The sequence below is a fragment of the Xenopus tropicalis genome, chromosome 7 (assembly GCF_000004195.4).
Source record: "Xenopus tropicalis strain Nigerian chromosome 7, UCB_Xtro_10.0, whole genome shotgun sequence".
Lineage (NCBI taxonomy): Eukaryota > Metazoa > Chordata > Amphibia > Anura > Pipidae > Xenopus > Xenopus tropicalis.
In genome coordinates, this window is record NC_030683.2 from 97,463,905 (window position 1) to 97,488,115 (window position 24,211).

The window sequence follows — 24,211 nt, forward strand, 5'->3', positions numbered from 1 at the left end:
TGAATTGTCGCGACTTTTTCATAGCCATTATGACTTCTGTGAATTGTCGCAACTTTTTAATAGCCATTACGACTTTCACGAATTGTCGCGACTTTTTCGTATTGAGCTCGAAAAATTTGCGGCAATTTGCGAAAAAGTCGCAAAATACCGATCATTACGAAAAAAACGCATTTGGACGCTTTTCGGATGTTCGTGGATTAGTAAATGTGCCCCTATGTGTTTTTATGATCAAAGTATTTTGAAAATCAATCATTGTGGATCTAAAAATAGAGTCAGGAAAAAAAGACCTGTCTAATCTTGTATTTCAGCTGTGACCAAGATAGCAGGCATTACCTCACTGCTTCATAAGAGGCGACCATTGCCCACACCCTCTACACAATAGACTGGATTCAAAACTTGTTTTTAGAAAGCATTGTTATTGATGAAATTTATTAATTTATTGCACTTAAGTCATACATTGGTTCAAGCAAAATATCAAACCTGTACAGTGTCCTCTTGTCAAGCTTGGCAAGCCTTAAACCTATTAGAACACAGGGAGCTATTGATATCCTTAGGGCTGCACATATTGAATCTGAGTATTTACTGGTGATTACAAATTGGGGGGGGGGGGGGATTTATTAAGATTCAGATTTCTGTGTATTTTTTGAAACCATACTAAACTTATTTCCAAGAATATCAGTCATTTATAAAAAAAATCCAAACTGAAAAAAGTACAAAAGAAAAACGTTCCAGAAAAAATGCAAACACAATGACTTTTACATTTTGTTGCATGAAATTCAAAACCCCCCCAGAAAACCTCTAAAACCATGAAGCAAAGAAAGATCTTCCAATTCCTCCTTCCTCTACATGATCTGGACAGGTTTTAGCTGGCATATTTTTGCGTTAGGAATAGTTATGGTTTGTCGTATAATAAATTGCAAAAAAAAATGTTTTTTTTCTGCCAAAAAAATCGGTGGTTTCGCAGTCAAATAACCTGAAATGAAAAAATCAAGCAATCGTAAATGCCCTTTAGATGTAGTGAACTACACCACAGACAAGTTATTTCTTTTTGTCATTGTACAGTATTTTAATAAGTAACCCTGGTAGAATGTTTTTTTTTTATATATGACAGAAAAAAAACGTACTGCATTCAAATAAATGACAAATGATTTAATTGACTTTTAGGGTGAATTGAACACAATCATATTCCCTATAGAGAAAAGTGCAAAGAAATACTTTATTTCACTTGTGTATACTGTAGCTGATCATTTATTTTCCCAGTTGCAAACAACGACTCAATAACTTTCTACATTTCATCCGGGGTCACCTGCGGAGTAGCTGAAGCGATTGAAGAAGTCAATTGAGCTACCAGCTGCTCTTACCTTTCTTTGTTGAATTTATGTGCTGTCAAGAGGCACTACATAAGATTAAATTGTTTCTCCTAAGACTTTACATTCTTAATTGCGCAGGAAATCAGTCATCCAGTAGTATTCAGTGTATCATTGACCCTTGTGATATCAAAGGACCTCAAGAAATTGATGAAAATGGAACAAAACCACCTTGAAATTAAGATAACAGAAAGAATTCCAATTAAATAATTTTGCATGGTTATGAACAGATAATGCACAAGTATTCCATAGATTTTTTTTAACACAAAACGTTAACATTAAAATAAAAATGTTTTATATGGAATAAAATAAAATCGATACCTAAAAACCCAAACTTATTTTTACAGCTGACAACCTTTTTGTATTCTACTTATCACACCAGTGTTCCTTTTTACTGCCATCTGCTTCACCCTTGGAGTGTTTCTTGTCCATTGCCCACACCCAAAATTGGCATACAGCATACTGTCTTTACTCTTAAACTAGTTAATAGGAGTGCAAAAACTGCCACAAACCACCATGTCTTTTTGTACTTTTCCACTCTGTCCCGTCATACAACTGTTCCTAACAGACCTTCACCTGCACTGATGGAACTCAGGGTTCCCATTGAAAAATAGTATCTTAGGCATTGTCCATAAACCTCTAATGGAACATAAATTTTTTTTTACTCATGTCCTGGGGCAAATAAATATATCATTTAGATACAAATTGGTGTTATTGTTAATTATGTAGTTAATTACAATAGACATTTATACTTTTACTAGGAGCTAAGAGACCACTAAACAAGACTAACATTGTTCCATCTTGTTTTCACATTATTATTTTGTTAAGCAAATATGTTTCTTCTTCTTACAAAGTTTCTTTAAAAGGTAACTTAATTACTATCTACACAGAATGCCAAATGCTATCTTTGTATTTAATAAGCACTTTGTAATGTCTTTTTTTTCTCTAAAGAAGATTATTTAGCACAAATCTTTCTACCTTATCCTCCAAGAAAAATAACAAAATTAAGTTGTTGAAGGGAAAAGTGAGCAGAGCCTCATAAAAGATATTGCAACATACATCATTCTGAAAAGGAATACCATAAGGATGTAGTCTATGCGATTGAGCAAATAAACGTTATATTGGTATTATCCTGACAAAAAAATAAGGTTCCTTCTTTGTTTCAGGCACAAAGTCAATGCTCCGTGTGCTTGCAACTGCAACTACATTGTGTTCAAATATAAATGTTTTTTGGTTATATTTGTTTGAAATATATAAATAGAATAGCTTAGTTAAAATCTGTGCTCAGAAAACTGCCATATGATTAGTTTCTATAATTATGACAATCTGCTGTAAATACTTTTTCACAGATCTAAATGCCAAACATAATGCAACCCAAATGATGTAAATGAAACCATAACAAAGCTGACTAATGAAGTGGACTCAGTATATGTAACAGAGCAATCAATTTGTTAATCAAAGCAGAAGTCAGTGTAATGATCCCTATTGCTAATTATTCTTAAATATTGTATATGGTTAGATATTTACAATGTAAGAGGAGGTTCATTCATCGGAATAAAAATCACACTAAATAATACACATTGGTATGAGTAGGGCAATGGTGGATGTTTTGCAGCTACTTTCCACACTTCTGGTGCCCTGATCTAAACCTGTGCTGATTTTACAGTGGTTGGTTTAAGACAGTATACCAACTTTAAACCTTTTCTCATGAGAATCACTATTGTCCATCTTTTCCTTGACAATAATCTGTTACTATGACCTCACCATACAGTCTAAGGGTTCTACATGGCTTAAGACAAGCACTACACTGGCCTTAAATCTTGGTTGAACTAAATCATTTTACTAGGTTTACTTCCAATCCTCAGAGTAGATTCAGGTGATTTTATTACATACCTATGCTTATCTTATCCTCTAAGAACAATGTACGCATAGCCATAGTCCTCATAGCAGTCTGGCCTCGCCTACTGGGAAACTCTCTACATTCATATCATCCTGTCTCCACCACACATAAGGGCACATTTACTAATCCACGAATCCGAATCCGAATGGGAAAAATTCGGATTGGAAACGAACATTTTGCGACTTTTTCGTATTTTTTTCATTTTTTCGTCGCCGTTACGACTTTTTCGTAAATTGTCGCAACTTTTTCGTAGCCGTTACGATTTGCTCGTATATTTCGCGACTTTTTCGTATTGAGCGCTCCAAAACGGCGGGCAAACCTTTCAGACTTTGCATGATTTTGGAAGCCTCCCATAGGACTCAATGGCACTCTGCAGCTCCAACTTGGCCCAAGGAAAGTCACGATACTGAAGCTTGAATGAATCTGAAACTTTCGTACTCAGCGCCACGGCTATGAAAAAGTCGTGCCAATTCGCGCAAGTCGTAACACTACAAAAAAGTCGTAACGGCTACGAAAAAGTCGCTGCAATTTACGAAAAAATCGCAAAATACTGATCATTACGAAAAAAACGCATTCAGATGCTTTTCGGACGTTCGTGGATTAGTAAATGTGCCCCTTAGTGGAAATTCAAGACAAAACACCACATTTGCCTATACAGGTATCGGACCCCTTATCCGGAAACCCGTTATCCAGAAAGCTCCGAATTACGGAATGCCCGTCTCCCATAGACTCCATTTTAATCAAATAATTCAGAATTTTAAAACTGATTTCCTTTTTCTATGTAGAAATAAAACAGAACCTTGTATTTGATCCCAACTAAGATATAATTAATCCTTATTGGATGCAAAACAATCCTATTGGGTTTAATTAATGTTTTATTGATTTTTTAGTAGACTTAAGTTATTGAGATCCAAATTACGGAAAGACCCCTTATCCGGAATACCCTTGGTCCCGAGCATTCTGCATAATGAGTCCTATACCTGTATTATTATAAAGTATTGTTACGTTTTACCAAAGCATTTATTTTTTGCTCTGTTGTCAATAGGTAACCATCCTTTTTCTCATCCCTAATCCTTTGCCAACTCTTGTTTCCTATTTTAGGCAGTCCATCAAAATGTGATGCCCCCTATAATAAAAAACCCTTTACTAACAAAAAAGTAAAATAATACTTGTTTTTCTTGTATTTAATATAGCTCCTAGTATTTGCTACATAAACAAACATTTTTCATATTCACTTTGAAAACAATAATAAATACATTATATAAGAACAGTCAGATCCAGAAATGTACATTTTTTTATGGCAGCTTATTTAAATGTTGAATCTGAAAACAAATGATTTACAGTGTTTTATTTTGGTTTTCCATCTGATGCTTAAAGCTTCATCTTATTTATTATGTATTTAGAATTTCTTTGTTTGCAGAAAGTGAGGCTGCCAATAAAGAAGGCAGAATTCCCTCTCATATTGGAAGCCTAACCTCCACACCATGTACACATACAGTCGTAGAATTATCAAAGGCTAAGGGGGACATTTACTAAAGGTTTTTTTTTTTTTTTGATGATTCATTTTTTGCACAAAAATCAGATTTTTTTTCTGCCATTTATCATGCAATAAAACTGTGACAAATCCAAAAGAAAAAATGCAGCATCAAAAAGTTTCTGAGGTCATGTAGAAGTCAATGGCAGCTTTCCTTTATCAGTTGTCTAATCTTTCTTTAATTTGTGTGACAATACAAAAAATTGCCCTTTTTGCATTTTTTAAAAGGCTTTTTTAATATATAACTTGCTGTTTGTAGTTTTAGAGAAAATAAGTTTAGTCATGGTTTCAAAAACCTCTATGATCATAAATGATCCTATATGATAATTGCATTGCGATATTTATTAAAAGGAAAGGAGAAATAGAAGGAGCTCCTAATTTACAAACATTTTTAATGTCCTCACGATGTGTTACCTAGGGTCGCCACCCGGCTGGTATTTGACCAACTCAGCCGGTAATTCTTCGGCATTAGAAATTCACCAGCATTGTAATTGCCAGTAAATTTGTAGTACCCCATAAATTCCTACCTACCCTGACCCTCTTCACTGTTGGATTCCCCATTATAAGGACAGCCCCCCCATGCCCTGTCCGTTTCCCTGCCTAACCCACCCATTTCCCAGCCCCCATGTGACATCACAACCTACTCCATCACCCAGAGGTTGGTATTACATCACAAAAAAGGTGGTAACCTTAGTGTTACCCTGAGGCAGTGTATACTTTTACATGCAGATAATCTCCCCTCACTCCAATAAAAGTGACAGAGAGTAGAAGTCTGTAGAATTTACTGGAATATTACAAAGAGACTAAACTGTGAAAATGAAATAAAATGCAATATAGAAATGAATGGTTTGCAATAAACATAGCAAACAATAACTGGAACATGTACAGGCTAAACAGTTGCTACATAAAACACAGCTGGCACAAATGTGTTTGCAATAATGTCTCTGAGCTGCTGACAGTTGTATTAATGGTTTAATACAGATTCAAGTTTATTAGCTTACCATCTCTGCTACTATAGGGGGAGAGTGGAAAACTGTGTGCTTCTTACTCAGCATGGGCTACAAAATTGAGTCTTAACTCCCACAAGGCACTGTCCTGCGTCACATGCTAGAGGTATAGTTGGCTTTGAACATGGTTTCCTTCAAATACAAGAAACGGCCAGCAGAGGGAGTTTACCGCAAACAAACAATGGAAATGACAAATTTCCATTGTTTGTCTACCGTTTCTGAACCACAGCTTTCATCTCTTATTTTAAAACTGATAATATTTAAATTCCCATTTTTAAATGCCTGTTTATCAGTTGGTGTCAGCCATAGCTAATTTTAGTGTCTTTAAAATTCTGTGGTGCTGTCAGTTGAGTCAGTCCTCGACTATTGCATCCAGTGTGTGATACACAAATCTCTCTTATGTCAAAATGAATATTTGTTTGGAATAAATGTTGTGCAGTTTATTTATCAGTGACAACTTTAATTAAAGTGAAAATAAAATCTATTAGATGGTATGTGTTCATACTCACTTTACAATTTACAATTAATGGGAACAAATCCTCAGTCATTATTAATGTAATTAGCTCTTAGAGATCTTCAGAACATTGGGATAAGATTTACTATGCAACAAAATGGCTAAAAATCCGAATCTGACAATTCACCAGCTTAAACTTGTCAATGGCAGATGTCTCTTCCCTTCCCTAGAAGGATCCTTCTTTTCTTTGAAACTTTAGAGGTTTTTGGATTTTTGAATGCTTACATTTATTTTGATTCTGGATGCTCAGCTTATGTTATTTTGTAATTGCTAAAGAAGGTATCCACTAGTGCACTGAGAAATATCTTTTCTGTGAATTTTTTAAATACCATATAGACTCCTGAGAACTGCATCCTAAAGCTACTGCCCTAGCCATGGGCTTTAAATTCTTATATATGGTAGATATGGCCCTGACTACCCTTAAATGGGACATAAATAGTGATGAGCGAATCTGTCCCGTTTCGATTCTCTGGAAAATCCGTGAAACGACAGGAAAATTCACAAAACAACAAAAAAAATTAGGAAAACGTGTTTGTCAGGACCACGCCTCTTTTTTGACACAAATTTTGACGCTGAAGTTTTGTGAAACAATGCACCAATGGCAAAAAATTTGCTGCAAATCCAAGCCTGACAAAAAAATTTGCTCATCACTAGACATAAAACCCTTTTTTTATATTTCAGTAATTGGAATGTCAATAAAATGGAAGCAGGTATGCTCAGAAGGTCATAGGTAAGAAAACCAATAACCCACTGGGCAGGAAATGAAGTGTACTGTTAAACTCTATTGTCCCATTCAGGTACCTCCCTCTGCCATTCCTCATTTCCAATTAAGTGACTGATAAGCAAATTTAATTAACACTGCTGTACAAATTTTATACAACATTCCACTCTTTAAATTTCTGGGACATATTTTAAAAGGTTACTTTAAAATTGTGTGTTTTAGTGTCATGCCACTCACAGAAAAGCACAGATAAGGAATATGTAGAACAGAACCTAAGGACAATTTAATAAATTGTATTTCATTGAAAAATGAAATGGATTAAATCCAGACTTTTAGAAATTTTAGAAATTTCTAATAATGTTTAAGTAAACAATGTTCATTTTCAGGTTTCTTTTTAATTTCAAAATGCTTATTTCACATATTTATTAGGTATAATATTCCATTGCTCATGTTTCATTTCAGAAACAATATTTGTCACATTGCCAGGAATCCCATCTACTGTATGAAAACTGTCAGTAGTAATATATTGCCAAATTCAAAGAGATTCTAATGATTTCCTATCAGCTACAGTAAGTAACATTCACTTTGCTTTATATATAATGCTTTGTATATTGAATCTATTACATTTGTCATGGTTATGAATAATTATAATGCAAACTGAAAAGCAAGTAAAAGATGACAGAGACATAATTTTTAATGCTTCTCAGGAACAGTATAATATCTTATAATGCAATGGCTTCCTGAACAAGAACAGAACATTCAGAAAGTACAGTAAGTGCTGATGTTTTGAAGTTAAGAGTCATCACTAGACTAAAAACATCCCGCCATGAGCTGATTTTTAATGTGAAACTCATATTTCTATAATATATGTTTACTTTTATGTTTTAGATTTTTAACCTTGTATAAGATAGCACATCCAGTTTCGCTTCACCCAAAAATTTGTGAATGTTTTAAAAGCTTCAAGAAATGGAGGAAAATGTTGCGCGTCAATAAAAATTGTTGCGCACGGCATGCACATGATGCATGTCATTTTTTTAACACGCCCAACAAAGTCTTTTGCTGCGGGCGACAATTTTTTTACGTGATTTTTCGTATTTGTCGCGACTTTTTCATCACCGTTGCGGCTTTATCGTATGTTGCGTGACTTTTTCGTCGCTGGCGCAATTTTTTCATATTGAGCGATAGTAAACAGCGGAAAAACCAATCCAATTTTTTCGCGACGGCGACGAAAACGTAGCGGAAAATATACAAAAAAAGTCACAACGGCGACGAAAAAAATGTGGGACATATGAAAAAGTAGTGACGGCGACAAAAAAGTCGCAAAAATACCGATCATTATGAAAAACGCCTTCGGACCGTTCGTGGATTAGTAAATCTCCCCCTATATACAGTATACAGTATATTGTGAGTCGGTCCCTAAGCTCAGTAAGTGACAGCAGCACAGAGCATGTGCAGTAAATCAACAGAAAATAATAATAACAGAAAAGAAGATGGGGAGCTACTGAGGCATTTTAGGGGAGGTCACAAGACGCATTTTTAAAAAAACGATGTTGAGCGTAAATACACCAAATAAAACACACAAGTATGATAATGTGCATTTTTCAGCTTGCAGTGTTGTTTTCCCAACATGTATTTCTGTTTTTTTCTCTTACCCCACATTTCTGCTGTTACGTGTGTTCATAATGGCGTCTGTAAGGATGTTATGACGTTCTGTATAAAAACAAAAAGCCTTGGAGGAAGACATCTCTGAAGAACGCAACGTAAAAATGCACCATGTGACCTTGCCCTTATAGGCACAGATCTTTGCTGTTAAAGGGTTGTGGTTGCCTTCAGCTGGTACTGAAGCCCAAAACATAGTGTACATCATTTTTAGCCTACTTCTTTGTTAAGTTATAGCATATAGTTTAACAAAGCAAGGAAAAGCTATAACTAAAGGACACAATCATTACAAAAGAAATTCATATTTCTCTTAAAAAAAACTTTGTGCAATGTTAAGTAAAGTAGAAAATACTGGCAATAATATTTTTTAAAAGTTTTAGTAAGTGCTTTCCTATCGATGAGTAATTACTTTCCAAAAAGAATGCTCTCTAGGGAAAGGTAGCAAATTAACTATGGCTTTTTCATAAAATAAATCATTTTATAAAGATGTTATAACACAAAACAAATGTTTTTTAAAAACAAAATGTTGAAGTAATAGTAATCCTTTAGGTTTTTAAAATAAACATATGGGGCCAGATTCAATTCAGGGAGAAACAGGTTTTTCATGTGAAAACTTATGGATGAGATTCAATTTGAGATGAAATTCAGTTCAGAAAAACATATCTTTATTAGATGAAAACTCTATTGAAGTCTATGGGAAAAAAAACTGGAACTGAAATAGGAGAAAAGTTTTTCCTTCTCAAATTAAATTTTGTCTATAAGTATTTTTTTCATAGAGTTGAATCTGAACAATTGTTTCTACCTTGCTTTTTATCTTCTTCAACCATACAGCAATCAGCAATCTAACTCAAACCAACTTTTAAGCAACCTCTCCTTATCTAGTGTCATATATCCTTGCATATACAAAGTGCCAGACTGAGATGGCAGGGGCCTACCAGAAAACCCTAAACTATGGGCTCACTCTCAGAACTTTTATTCCTACTCCTAAGACTAGTGAAGTCTGTCCCATGCAATTATCACAGGACCAACCCCCAAACAGCAGACACTTGGATACTTTGGGCCTCTACTGCATTACCCCCCCCCCCACCCCAGCATAACCCATGCACCTCCACAAACCCATCCTGAGATGACAGTGGATTCCCTGCCCCTACCTTTATTTACACAATTACACACAACACACATTTTGGAAAAGTTTGCTTTTTTGGCTTTTTTTCTTTTTCATGCTTTTGCACACTTACTTACTCTAATACATGTATACATACTGCCAAACAACTTTTAGGAGTGTACACACATGCACTCACAAAAAAAGTCTCCTTTTTTATTTATTATTTTTACAATTATGTATTTTGTTTTTAGCCTAAAAGCAGTATATTTGTCAATTTGACTATTGGATCAGTTATTTTGGACACGTATCATGCTATTAAATCAGTTATTATGTTATTTTATTGATTTGAATTATTTGATTTTTGTGACTTTACTGCATTTTTAGCCCTACATTATTGTTCATTATGTATTATTTAGCATAGTTTTGCAGTTTCTGTGGTCTTTGTACTGTTAGGGGACAGGGGGCTTTGTTTACAGCAGCTGAATTGGCAGTTGAGAAAAGTCACATGCACTATTTCAATTTTAGGCCCTACAGGCTAAATAATTTGGTAAATCTGTAAATAAAACTGTTTAGTAGACATCTGGTGTTCAGAATTAGAATTAGGGTGATTGTGTAAGTTATTGTGAATATAAATTCAGCAAATTGCAAATTATTATTTTTTTTTTCCAGAAATGGTTTGGAGTTGAAATAAATGTTTAACCTATTTTGGATTTGTTGGAATGTGTACTTTAAAAAAAAATGTATAACTCTCTGGGTTCTTTGTGCTTTTAGAGGGTCTTATGACACATAATATGCAGGCAGTGTGCTTGGTTTGAAGAAACTGAATGACCAGCTTAGAAAATTCATATGCATTATTTTCATTTTTGGATGCCTACAGGCTACATACTTTATCTTTGTATGTAAGAAATCATGTGAGATAAATGCAGCAAATTACAATATTTTTAGATGATTTTCAAAAATGCAGTTTCATAGTTTAAAGTAGAAAGAAGTATTTACTCATTTTGTATTTGTCAGAATGTGTACTTTCTAAAAATATATGTCCACATACCCCTGGGGGCTTGTATGATGCATGACATGTATTTAGGTTGCTTATTTTGCAGTAGACAAAGGGGCCCATTTACTTACTCACGAACCGGCCGAATGCGTCCGATTGCGTTTTTTTCGTAATGATCGGTATTTGGCGATTTTTTCGGAAAATTATCACAACTTTTTCGTTGCCATCCGAATGTTGCACAAAATCTGCCGTTAAAACTTACGCGAAAAGTCGCGCCTTTTTCGTAGCCATTTCGAAAGTTGCGCAAAATGTTGTGATTTTTTCGTAGCGTTCGGATTCATTCAAGCTTCAGTATGGTGACTTTTCTTGGGCCAGGTTGGAGCTGCAGGGTGTCATTGAGTCCTATGGGAGGCTTCCAAAATCATGCTAAGTCTGAAAGTTTCGGCCGCCGCTTACGAGCGCTCAATACGAAAAAGTCGCGACAAGATACGAGCGAATCGTAATGGCTACGAAAAACTCACGTTTTTTCACGAAAATCTAATTGGTAACGAAAGAGTCGCGACAATTTCCGAAAAGTCGTAAAGGCGCCGAAAAAAATCGCAAAAAATACGAAAAAGTCGCAAAATATTCGTTTTCCAATCGGAATTTTTCCAATTCGGATTCGAATTCGTGTCTTAGTAAATCAGCCCCAAAGTGTTAACCATGAACATTGGTATGCATTATTTTCATTTCTGGGTCTCTGCATGCCATATAAACCTATTTACATTGGGCATCAAACTATCTAGTAAACCCCTGGTTTTCATTTTTATGTTGTTTGATCTTGGTATATAAGGATTTATTGCAGATAAGATGCTGTAAAATGGAAAATTTCAGGTGATTTTTAGAAATTTCATCAAAACTGCCAACTTTAGAAAAGCTTTATGGTTTGGTACTTTGGAGTAGAAAGACATATTTGACCATTTTTTATTTGGGAGAATAGTTTTTGCAGTTTTTTTTAAAACAGGTGGTGTGTTTTTGAATTAGTTGGAATGTGAGCTTTTAAATTAGTACGCAGAAGATATATTTTGGGGTTGCTACATGCAGCACATACATTTAAACTAATATAAAGTAATACAGCAGATTCTACATTTCTTTGAAAACAGGGAACTGGTCCCAAAATATAATTAAAAGACAAGGAAAGCCAAATTAAGTTGTGGGTACCAATTTGTTATGTATCACTCTAGTGCAAAGACAAACGTGCTGCTCGGGTGAAAACAGTATCAAAGCTCTGCTCTGTTCTTTGCCTTTCGTAGTTGTACCTAAGCAGAGTTAGACTTGTGCAGCTGAGCATCATTTTCATGTTTTACTCTACTGGCGCATGTGAGAGCCAAATTCTGGGCTAGAGACACCTGAGAAATGTTAGAAACATAATGTCTGCTCTACATTTTGCCCCCCAGTTATTTTTCCTAAAAGGAACACTGTCCCAAGGAAAAAAACTTTATAATCAAATTTACTGGGGCCATCCTCAAGCGAATTTGCATTTTCTTGCCCTTTAAAGTTTTGCCTCACAGACATCAAAATGTTATAACAGAAGGACAGAATGAAAATGAGTCATTTAAACACTGCTTCTAACTGACATATGGTACAAAGATTTTTTGCTACTGGCATTAAAATTTGTTAGAATTGTGATTAGCACATTTAAAAGATGTGCTAGTCACATTTCTTAGTGTTGAAACTTTCTTTGCCCATGTGTCAGAAGGTTTAATGTGAACAAACATCACCTGAATTAGCTGTAAATTAGTGACGTGGATTAAAATTGTCAGAGTGATTGTTTTATTTAATGGTTTAATTTAATAGTTGTATATATATATACACTATTAGACCTTAGTCAGTTTTACAAGGAGCATGTTTGCTTCATATAAAATATTTCCAAGTAGCAAGTAATAGAAAAAAAAATCTTTTGCTAGAAGAATATTTCTGGATGCCCATAAATTGGGTTAAAATGAATATGCACCTTTTACTTTTAACTTAATAGTCATATTCCAAATATACACCCTATAGAATAATAATAAGATTGCAGTTATAAATTTCAAAACAAGGCTAATATGGTGTGTGACTAGGTTGCCTGTTTTGTTGTCCTTTCTCTACATGAGTTTACAGAAACAAGGTTAATAACATTATAGGAAAGAAAAACAATCAGTATGCCCACTATGCCCAATTGAGACCAGTAGGCCGGATGGACCAAGCAGCACTGAGTGCAACTGTATGGAAGCACAAGGAGCACTTTTTGAGCCAAATACTGTTAATGAATTTTGCTAAATGATTGCAGACATTTTGGCATAACCTCAACTGCCATTGCGGTTGTAACTGACCGTAATATTGTTCTAGAACATGTTCTAGTGATATGTGTTAATTGGTTCACTTTTATATGTTATATGTAGTGTTATTTTGGGTTCATGCTTATTCTCTAAGACTTTTGAATTAATGAGTTGTATGTTAAACCTTACCCCAGGAAAGGTATGGAAGATACCTCTAATACTGACAACTTTCAAATGCCTATTTGCATTATCCAGTGTAATTCTTTTTACCCTGAGCCTATTAACTTGACATTTCCTACATTTCCTATCTAATCTGATTTATTTTTGTCATGTGTAATCATGTGTACGAATAAAGGATCTGTTATCGGGAAACCCGTTATCGATAAAGATATATAAAAAAAAAACCTTATCCATAAATATATAAAATATCTAAAGGTCATCTTCTATAGACTCCATTTTAATCAAGTAATTAAAATGTTAAAAATTAGTTCTTTTTTCTCTATAATAACAAAACAATACCTTGTACCTAATCCTAACGAAGATATAATCAATTCTTATTAGAGGAAAACCAATCATATTGCGATTATTTAAGGTTTAAATAATTTTAAAGTAGACTTAGGTATGGTGATCTAAAACCTTTATCTGAAAACCCCCAGGTCCAAGTGTTCTGGATAACAGGTCCAGGTTAAGCAGGTTCATGCTTCTTGGTCCAACAGAACCCTGATTTTAAGAACAAGTTCCTGACATTAAAGAATTATTTTCATATTGGTATGAAACTCATTTGAAAGTACATTTGATTTCATAGTTTTCTAAGTAAAAAATGTCATTACCAAAATGGGATTGACTTCTGACCCTGTATGCGGATAATTATTTTGAGATAACAAAGACAGGGGTGTAATCGGCAGTGCTTATTAAAATCTGAAAATGAAAAATATTACATTGAGAGAGACACAAATAATTTTACAGGATGCTATCGAGAAAAGGCAAGCAGATTAGTAATTGTTGCAACATGCTCCAAGGTTGGACAAACTGTAACAAAGCCAAGCTAAGAATTGAATAATGTTTAGTGATTAATAAAGCTGGAAAATGAAGAAAAAGACAAAAGATAATATTAATATTATCATGTCTTACTGCTTCCTCACTCAAAAAATCAGCGGTTCTGTAATGCCTCATACGTATTCGTATTGTGAACTGGTAATGGGAAAAGAGTTTGAAGGAAGATATATTTCCCCTAGGTTCATCTCCTACTCCCTTATGTATAGCAGTCCTGAGTGGGTTAATTCCCCAAGGTAGTCTCACCTGGGGAATAATTAGCAGGCTAGGGGGCACATTTACTAAGCAATTATGAGTTAAAGTCAGATTTTATCTTACTTCTAGATAATTTCAAGAAGTGGTAAGAAGTTCACCAGAACTCAATGTTTTCCTTATTATTCCCAGAAAAAAATGTTTTTTGAAAATAACTCCCATAATTCGTGATTTATTAATGTTTAGTTAACTTTTTTTGTAAAATGAAAATTTGACAGCTTTGATTTGTCGAGTACCATTGAGTCCTATGGAAGCTTAGAATAGTAGAGGAATAGAATAGTCAGTGACAGCTTGTCCTTGATACATTTTTAAGGACAAGTAAATCCCTCATTGACTATGAAGATTTTCATTCATCCAGGTCATGGTATATATAGTACAGGTATGGGACCTGTTGTCCAGAATCTTTAGGACCTGGGGTTTTCCGGATATGGGATCTTTCCGTAATTTGAATCCCTATTCCTTTAGTCTGCTAAAAATCATTTAAATATTGAATAAACCAATAGGTTTGTTTTGCCTCCAATAAGGATTTATTATATCTTAGTTGGGATCAAGTACAAGGTACTATTTTATTATTACAGAGAAAAAGAAAATAATTTTCAAAAATTAGAATTATTTGCTTATAATGGAGTCTATGGCAGATGGCCTTTTCGTAATTCGGAACTTTCTGGATAACGGGTTTCTGGATAACGGATTCCATACCTGTATAAATAAATCTAAAGCAACTGGACTTGTTAAATAATCATTGAAGACGTTTCATTACTCATCCAAGCAGCTTCTTCAGTTCACCTGACTGGTATGGGAAGTCATCAGCATACAGTATATACTCTTCCACTAATCCAATAACAATGGCACTTTGTAACTCTTCAGAGAGGTGACGCCTGAAACTCACAGAGGTGTGAATGCTGTGGAGTTACTTTGAAAGGATTACCAAAGTATCGTGCAACTCATCGAAACAGGTGTTACTTGTTAGCGTTGCATGAATGGATGTGTAAAGAGTTCTGAAACTGCCTGGGTACAGATGTTAGAACAGCATTGTATGTAGCAGACAGATGGTGTCGAAGGCCCCCACCTCTGTTTAGGGATGGTTTATCCACTTTAACACGAATGGCCTCTTTTACACCTCTTTCAAACCAGCAGTCTTCTTTGTCCAAAATTTGGACGTTGCTATTTTCAACCTGTTCAAGGGGAACTTGATCCCCTCATTGTTTTCAGTTTCACCCAGTTCAAGGGGAACTTAATCCCCACATTGTTTTCAGTTTCACCCAGTTTATGGGGAAATTAATCCCCTCATTGTTTTCTATTTCACAGTTTTTAAAGGGAGTTAATCCTATCATTGTTTTCAGTTTCACCCACTTTAAAGAGAAACTTAAACACATTATTGTTTTCCAAGAGTGCCAATGCTTCTAAAATGGCTGCTAGAGCTATTCCTGTTTGGGAGAAATAAAGAGGATTCCCGGAAACAAATGTCTGTTTAAACTCAATTTTTTCGAGTTTTAACAATGCTTTCAACTCAAAAAATTTGGGATTTTTTATGTAAACTCGAAATGTTTGTTCGAACGATTCGAGCATTTATCGTGACGTTTTATAAATACATCAATGGTCGAGTTTAATTTAAATTTATACCATGTTGAGTTTATATGGCTTTCAAGGCTAGTGATGAGCGAATTTTTTCGACAAGCATGGATTCACAGGGAATTTCCACAGTTCGCCATTGGAAAATTTAGTCACACATCAAAAAAATTTGCACGTCAAATCAGGCACGGTGGCATAAAAAAAGGCGCGGTCACGTCAAATTGGGCACGGGCGACAAAAGAAAGACGCGGGCACGGGTGACAAAAAAGACGCGGGTGACAAAAAAAATGTGTTTCGCAAATTTTTCACCGTTTCGCAAATTTTCTTGCCGTTTCGTGAATTTTATGGCAAAGCGAAAAGGGACAGATTTGCTCATCACTATTCAAGGTCAGAAAAAAAACAAATTTTAGTAAATGTGCCCCACAGAAACATAGACACACGTGCAAATTCTACCACTTTGAACGTGTTGTGCTATTCTAGACACATTCTCTCTATTTAAAAAGTGAAAGGAAGTAATCCTGTGTTATAATATGCCTAGTGATATTTCCTTGATACGCTAATGAGAATGGTTGCGTTATTACACCTGGATAAATTGTGTGATTACTATATTTTGCATTAAACTTACACTTCAAACTTAGCAAATATGTCACTATAAGATGCAAGTTGGCAAAAACACACATGCTGCAAGTTGTATTCAACATTGAGGCTGTAATGTTGATAAAGCACAGATTAGAAATAATATCATGAAAAATATTTTGAGGTTATATGCTACTGTCCCTGAATAGCTTGACGTGAGAGAATTTGTTTCACTAAAATATTTTAGCAATGTTAAAATCTGTGCTTCTCATTGTATTTGTGCTGAAAGGGGCTTAATTCAAAGCATTTATAAATGTTAAAACAATGAAAACATGATACACAGCGAGGGGCACATTTAAAACCTCAACAATTAGTGAGTCACCAAATACACAGTTCCTGTTTGAAAACAGAATTTGATAATTCAATTAAGAAAATGTTTAATGCCACATAAATTATTTTATGAAACGGCAGAAGAAAATACACTTCATGGAAAGCAATGAAGTCAGTGAGTCAGTGAGTCAAGAGCAGTGATCCCCAACCAGTGGCTTGTGAGTAACATGTTGCTCCCCAACCCTTTGGATGTCACTTCCAGTGGCCTCAAAACAGGTGCTTATTTTTGAATTTTGGTTTAGAAGGCAAGTTTTGGTTGCATAAAAACCCAGTGTAATTTCCAAACAGAGCATTCTGTAGGCTTCCAGTCAACATAGAGGCTATCAAATAGTCAATTTAAACTCTCATTGGTACCTTCAGGAAGTTGTTTCATACTCGTGTTGCTCTCCAAACCTTTTTCCAATGGAATGTGACTCACAGGTATAAAAGGTTGGGGATCCCTAGTGTAGAACCACCAGTGGGACCACCCAGGTATTGTTGTCCTAGAAAAAGGTCACTATTGGTGACCTAAACATTGGACCACAGTTTTTTTGCATAATAAAGCTTTTTAAGCTTCATCTGGTGAGCTTAGTGCTGGTTATCTGTTTCTGCAGACTGATCTCCAAGACTTTTCTTTTGTCTCTATCCCTTGCTCTCACAATGACATTATGCCTCTTTAATATCTTGTTTTCACGCTGTCCTTGTAATATAATATATATAACTAACTCAAGAAGGCAGTTGGGGACACAGGACCCTGCTAGAAGCCTTCAGCTAATCACAAAATGCACTATGTCATGTTGTTTTTAGCCAACAATAAATGTATTTTATTGATTTAAAAATTGCCTCATATAGTATTTCTCTAAGCACAAAAGCAATAAGGGGTGCAAAACTGAATGACAAGCAAGCTAGGGGTCAAGCAAGGTAATAATCACAATAAATACATCATTGCAAAATGCAGGCAGTGCTGCACTCACAGGAAGGTGCAAAGTACAAAAAGCACTTTGGGAGTGCTTTAGGGCAGGGTGCAAAATATAAGAAGCATTTTGTCCATGCACCATGCTTTGTACATGACTTTTCAGTCTCTGTCAAGTGCAAAAATGACATATGTTTGCAACTTTTTGCTGTTGCTCATTAGTGTTTAATGATAAATGCAATAGATGGAAGTAGGGAAGCATCAAATCCTGGATTTGGTTTAGGGTCAGATAAATTCCAGCTACTTTCAGCAGGATTTAGCTGGCTGAACTGTATATGAACCCATACAATTATGTGACTTTTGGTCACCCAAACACGGAAATCTATACATTTTTTATTCTTTTTAATCCTTCTGTGCCCTAATTTTCATATTCAAATTGGGTTCTGATTCAGTTGGCAATTTGCCTGAATACTTCAGGAAAGATTTGGGATTTGGCGGAATCTTGAAATAGTGGATTCAGGGCATCCCTTGTAGGATGTAAGACCATGTAATGAATCCTTACATTCCTAAGGGTTTCTGACAAACTTCATTAAAAAAAATCAAAACGGTTCTTGGCAGCATAACTCAAGATAAACTCCCAATATTCATTATTTTTCATTCATCTTTAATTGGCAATAAATCTCAAATCACACAGAAAGAAATCAATGGAGGCAAAATTAAATATATCTATTGGTTAATTTTAGTCATTTTATCTCTAGAAATAAAATGAGGTTCTTTAAAGGGAAGTTTGTATAAATTAAGAGTACATTTATGAAAACAGCGGTTTCGTACAAGAAGTAAAAGTTAAAGGAAATGTAAGGAAATTGAGTATCTTTCTTATATTTCTTTACTTTGGTTTTCATTTTTGTAGGGATGGGGCCCAATTTCAACTCTAACAAGACATTTGTCTTAATTAATTGCATTGTGTTGCAAATCGTCTCATTCGTTCACTTGTCTTTTCTTTTCTTTCCTACTTTAAAGCCTCCTTTTTTCCTTTATCATTTTGTTTTATTTCACTTTTTCTCTGTTTCTAGTCTTTCCAGATGTTGTTTCCTGCTTTTTATTCTCCGTTTATCTATTCATATTCATATTCTTGTTTCACAGCTTTCTCTTGTATATTTCATGGCCTAAGCATAAATCTCCATTTTTCTAGGGATTTTCCCTTGTTAAATGTTATGCCCACAATGAATGTTATACCTGCTTGTCAAAACACATTGTAATTGTGACCCAAATATGAATAAAACCAAAAATACATCCCACATTAAAAAAAAAAAGTGGAAAACGCTAAGAGAAAAAAACAAGAGTGAAAAAGGTCTGGCTCTGTAGCTCTGCATTTTAAACCTTAGACGTTAAATGTACTTGTTTATCACATGGGATGATCCCTCTCTACCCTTTCTCTAGCTGCTAAGGTCTGTACTAGTGATGACTGAAAGCTTTTGGTAAACATGAATTTGCTGCAAAATTTTGGTAAACCACAGCAAAATTTTCCCATGAAATTTTTCGCTGCCAAAAAACACATCAGAAAAAATGCCCAATGACTCCAAAGCAGATGAGATGCAGTTAATAATTGTAAAAACAATTATGTATAGCCACAGTTAATGTTTAATACTTCTGATTAATTGTATATAATATTGCACAGTGCTATCAACATCATAAACATTATCAATGTACCAATGGAGCTTACAGTCAAAGGTTCCTATCACACTTCACAAATACACCAGGGTTACTTTCATTAGAAGCCAATTCACCTGGGGGGGAGGGGGGTTTGGATTGTGGAAGAAAACCCACAAATGTACAAAATTTGTACAAAAATAAATAGATTACTTTTTTGAAAATATGTGTGAAAAGGCACTTGCACTTTTTACCTCATTTTAATTGCTTTGATTCCCTTCTACGTTGAACTTAATCAAATTAGTAATTTCTCTGAAGATGAAATAATATTTGGTACAAGATTGTAGGCATTAATCAATGAAATAAAATACACAAAAAATGTCATCTGTATGACTCTCACTGATCACACTGGATTTACACTGCTTGTCTGTTAAAGCTAATATGTTTAATAATTCTTAGTGAATTTAATTAAAATGTAAAGCATTTGTTGCACTGTTTAAAATAACCTGATTTATTATTTACAATGACATAGCAGATAGTATTGCAAGCTATTCTAATTTACCTTAGCATTTGATATAGATTAACTGTGTTCAGAAAATTACATTAGCTTCCAACCTTCATTACTCTGGTCATTACTCGGATCACTATAGACACTCAATAGAAGATGTGTGAAATATATGTGGCACTTGTTACAAACACTTAATAAACAGTATGAGAGTATTAGATTGCAAGCAATGCTGCAAATTTTCACCCTCACTAGGAGATTGCTAAAATGTTGTCAACAAAGTCAAAACTGAACCGTTCTTTATTTAACATTATTAAAAGTGAACAGATTTAGAATTTTTATATCAATCAGCAAATACAATTCTGTTGCTGCTTTTGTAAAAACAATAAAATAGACATTTGAGGCCTATGTGTTGTAAATTTTATATAGTTTACCCTAGCTCTTAGTCTGACTCATTGTACATATGGACGTCCCTTCAGCAATCCATAACAAGAATAAGTTTTACCCAATCAATTTTCCATCAGTCTAAATACTAAACAGATAACATCTATGGTTCATGATATAATACTGTGTTGAAACCAACTAACAAATGCAATCATTAGGTGTTTTGTTGCTCCATGGCACAGTACGAATAATAATAATAATCAGCACTGTACAATAAATGGGTGTATACATTAAACATACAAGAAAACCTAGAAAACATCCAATAACCAATACAAGAGGTAAAAAGGGGCATACCTAAAAGAGATTACAAGGGGGGGTTAAGGCACAAGGTATAGGGATGGGCAATATTAGGTGCTACTACATTAACTTATACATAATAATAATTATGTGTGCAGAAACTATTCAGAATTATTGATTTAAATAATTTAAGAAACAGCTGCAAGTGCAACAAATTTATTTCAGGACAGAAATTTAATAATCATCAAATGTTAAAAATATTTAGTATTTCAGAACAGCCACTTAGATATATCTTAATAATTTTTTTATGTAATTAGGAATAGTGGTGATCTGTGGAACATACATTGGCCAACAATATATTTTTTCTAATTTGCAGGTTATTCGCATCAATTTGCACCTTATATTGCACATTGAATCTCTGTTGATACATTCATGTCTACTTAGTACAGTTCTAAATGTAACAAATAGGTCATAGGTTATATTCATTTTCTGCTTAATGAAAACCCAGCAATGTATGGAAATGCACATAACCTATGCTATATGAGCGAAAAATTTGCGAAAAAGCAGAAAATCCACAAAAATGCATTTGCCGCCCGCGTCTTTTTTTGTTGCCCCTGTATTTTTTTTGACACACAACGAATTTTACCGCTGCAAATTTTCACGGAAGTTTTGCGCAAATGGTTCGCCAATTGCGAAATGCAGAAATTCGCTGCAAAACCATGCCTGCCAAAAAAATTTGCTCATCACTAATCTTAAGGTCTAAAACGATAAATAGCCTTTGAGCTGCTGAATTATTTAAGGCAAGTACATATAGAACACATCATTTTGAAGTACTAAAATTGATAACAAAAAGCGTATTGAATGCCTATTTTAAAAACACCTGAAATATTCTTGCAATTATGTTTGAATGACTGATTCGCTTGTTTTAAGCCAGTGGGGCTCTAACCAAAAGTTGGACTTCCAATGGGAACTTAAAAAACACAAACAACCTCTGATTAAAAGACTTGCATACATTGAGCAACTAATAAAGTATGTTTTAAAGGTTTCTAAAATAAATAAGTGGAATAGTTTTTCAACCTGCATTGTAATTTACCTCCTAAGAATTTCACAAGTCCTTGGCTCTTTTATCACCATTATTATTTTTTTTTCAAATCCCTTGACAGATACGAACTTGGATTTTAATTATCTACTTTTTTTCTTGAGATTTGCTTAGAAAAAATGTTCTTTTTTGGTCTGAGTTGGACAGGTTTGTTTTTTCTTGATTTATACAATGGTCCTAATATATTTGAATACAGTACCTTCCCCGCACACCTGTAATTTAGACCACTTATTGCACTGGTGATGCAGTCCTTCCGTTTGACCAGCAGGGTCCTCATAGCAATGTAGACATTAAAATGGGGCCACACACATTGCAGTTGGGGAATTTATCCCATTTATTGTTACCACAATGTATCAACATTTTCTAAAAAAGGGAGGGTGTGCCCCCCCAAAATGCTGATACCAGTTGGTAACAATAAATGAGGTGAGTTCCTTAATATATTTACTATTTACTAAAAGTGCAAACTTAAGCAGATGATAAGCTTTCTTATGTCAAAGAAGTAATACATATTTGTATATATATATATACAATGACATATGAAATGATTAATAATTTTTTCACCAGGCATGGATTTTGCAGCGAATTCCCGCATTGCACCATTGGTGAATTGTTTTGCGAAACTGAAATTTATTTCATGAAGTTGTTTATTTAAACAGATTCAAGCCCATATTTACTTTCTGTGCATAAGTACCATCAACTCCATGACTGTACAGATATTAATCTCATTTACATTACAGTTTACAATTGAAACAATGAATTTATAATTAAAAATTAAAGTTCCCTATCTTTTTAACTAAGTAATTATCAAATACTAAACATGTCTCCTTATCTTAAATCTATAATTGTACTTTATTCATTGGTACTGAAGCATGTTCTTGCATTTTTTTTTCTTTTTTCTTTACGAAACAAGTTGAATTTTCTGTTTTTGCATCCATTCTAGAACTTTGCACTTGGCCTTGCATTCACAAATGAGACCTTATACATATTTTTTTACAATCTGTCTACTAGATAACATTTTGTTGCCTACTTTGCATTTAGACACACTCAGGCTCTTTTTCTAACAGGGGGCAAATTGAACCTGGGCAGTAATACATAGCAGCCCATAAGTAATTAGCTTTGTTCTGCAGCCAGAGGAAGGGAAAAATGTGATTGAGTGCCATGGGCTACTGCCCCGATGAGCCCAACCAAACCTTATCAACCATGTTTTTCTGCTACAGCTTACATATTTATGTAGTTAAAATATGTTGAGCTTTTATTCCACATTTTTGTGTCCTCTACAAATATGCAGACCTTACTTTGAAGAGCATTTACTGTACAATTGATTTTTGATATTTGAGGCATCTACTGATTCCTGTTTAATATTCCCATTTATACCAAATCTCAGCTTTCCATTGCAAATTTTCACCGAAGTCAAAGCCTTATTAAATCCTATGAACCAAATCTGTACTTTTGACCTGCATGACAATACTTAGAAAAATCGAAATATATCGTATCAATCTCTTTGATCCGGTCTGGCTACTACCCTCTTTCTTCACAAAGCAAACTTGGGGGTTGTGGATGGGGTGTCAGGTTTTATCTATTGTGCGCGACATCAGATGTACAGACAAATCTGTAGCATGGAAAAGTCCATGCAGGAGCATAAACAAAATAAAACGAAACAAAACTACTACACAGGGTACTTTTCATCTCTATTATCAGTCCCCTACTGGGATTCCTGGCCAAACACACAAAATACAACTCCACAGAGTCACTGTACCTTCAGAGATTGATTTTTGTTGGCTGTTCCACCCAGGCACAGACCCTTCCTCTCAGGTTTCAGTTCTCAATAAGTCTGGCAACTCTATCTCTCTGGGGCTGCTAGCAGATTTATCTAGCATGCTAATTATTTCACAGGTGAGACTTACTTTGGGAATTAACCCACTCAGGACCACTATACACAAGGGAGTAGGACATGAACCTAGGGGAAATATATCTCCCTTCAAACTTGTTTCCTGTTACCAGTTCACACTATGCATATAGTAAACATTTATAGGCTACTTCCCACTGATGTCAGCCCTAAGACCATGTTGTAGATTGATGTAAATCCTAGAATCTATACTCATTACTCACATGGATAAGAGTTCTCTTTATTTGGATTTATCAAATTATGGCAATTTATCTACCACAGGGAAGTATTTTCAGTTTAAACACAATTTTGTGTTTTCTAACTGTTGAAATCTAATTGTTGATTGGTTGTCCCGGGCAACATCATTGGTAATGCTTCACTTCACTTTTTTACACAGCATGATAAATATACCCCTTAGAGTAGAACCTAGAAGCTTTTAATCATTAAAGATGCATGAACATACTTAGCATCCCCTAGAGATCCACCCAGGGGTACCTGTACCTTTTAATTTCCAAAAAAAGCATGAGCTTACTTTGCATCCTCCCACTTCTCACCTGG

At 34.7% G+C, this 24,211-nt stretch overlaps 1 long non-coding RNA gene across 1 annotated transcript; it reads right to left on the reverse strand.

The window, feature by feature from the left end:
- Positions 1-872: 872 nt before the first annotated feature.
- On the reverse strand, positions 873-23,601 carry LOC116412117. The gene is made up of 3 exons (XR_004223563.1): positions 23,525-23,601; positions 1,362-1,538; positions 873-973 (listed from the first exon to the last, which is right to left on the reverse strand). It is a non-coding gene; the product is annotated as an uncharacterized LOC116412117 (long non-coding RNA).
- Between the last annotated feature and the right edge of the window lie 610 nt (positions 23,602-24,211).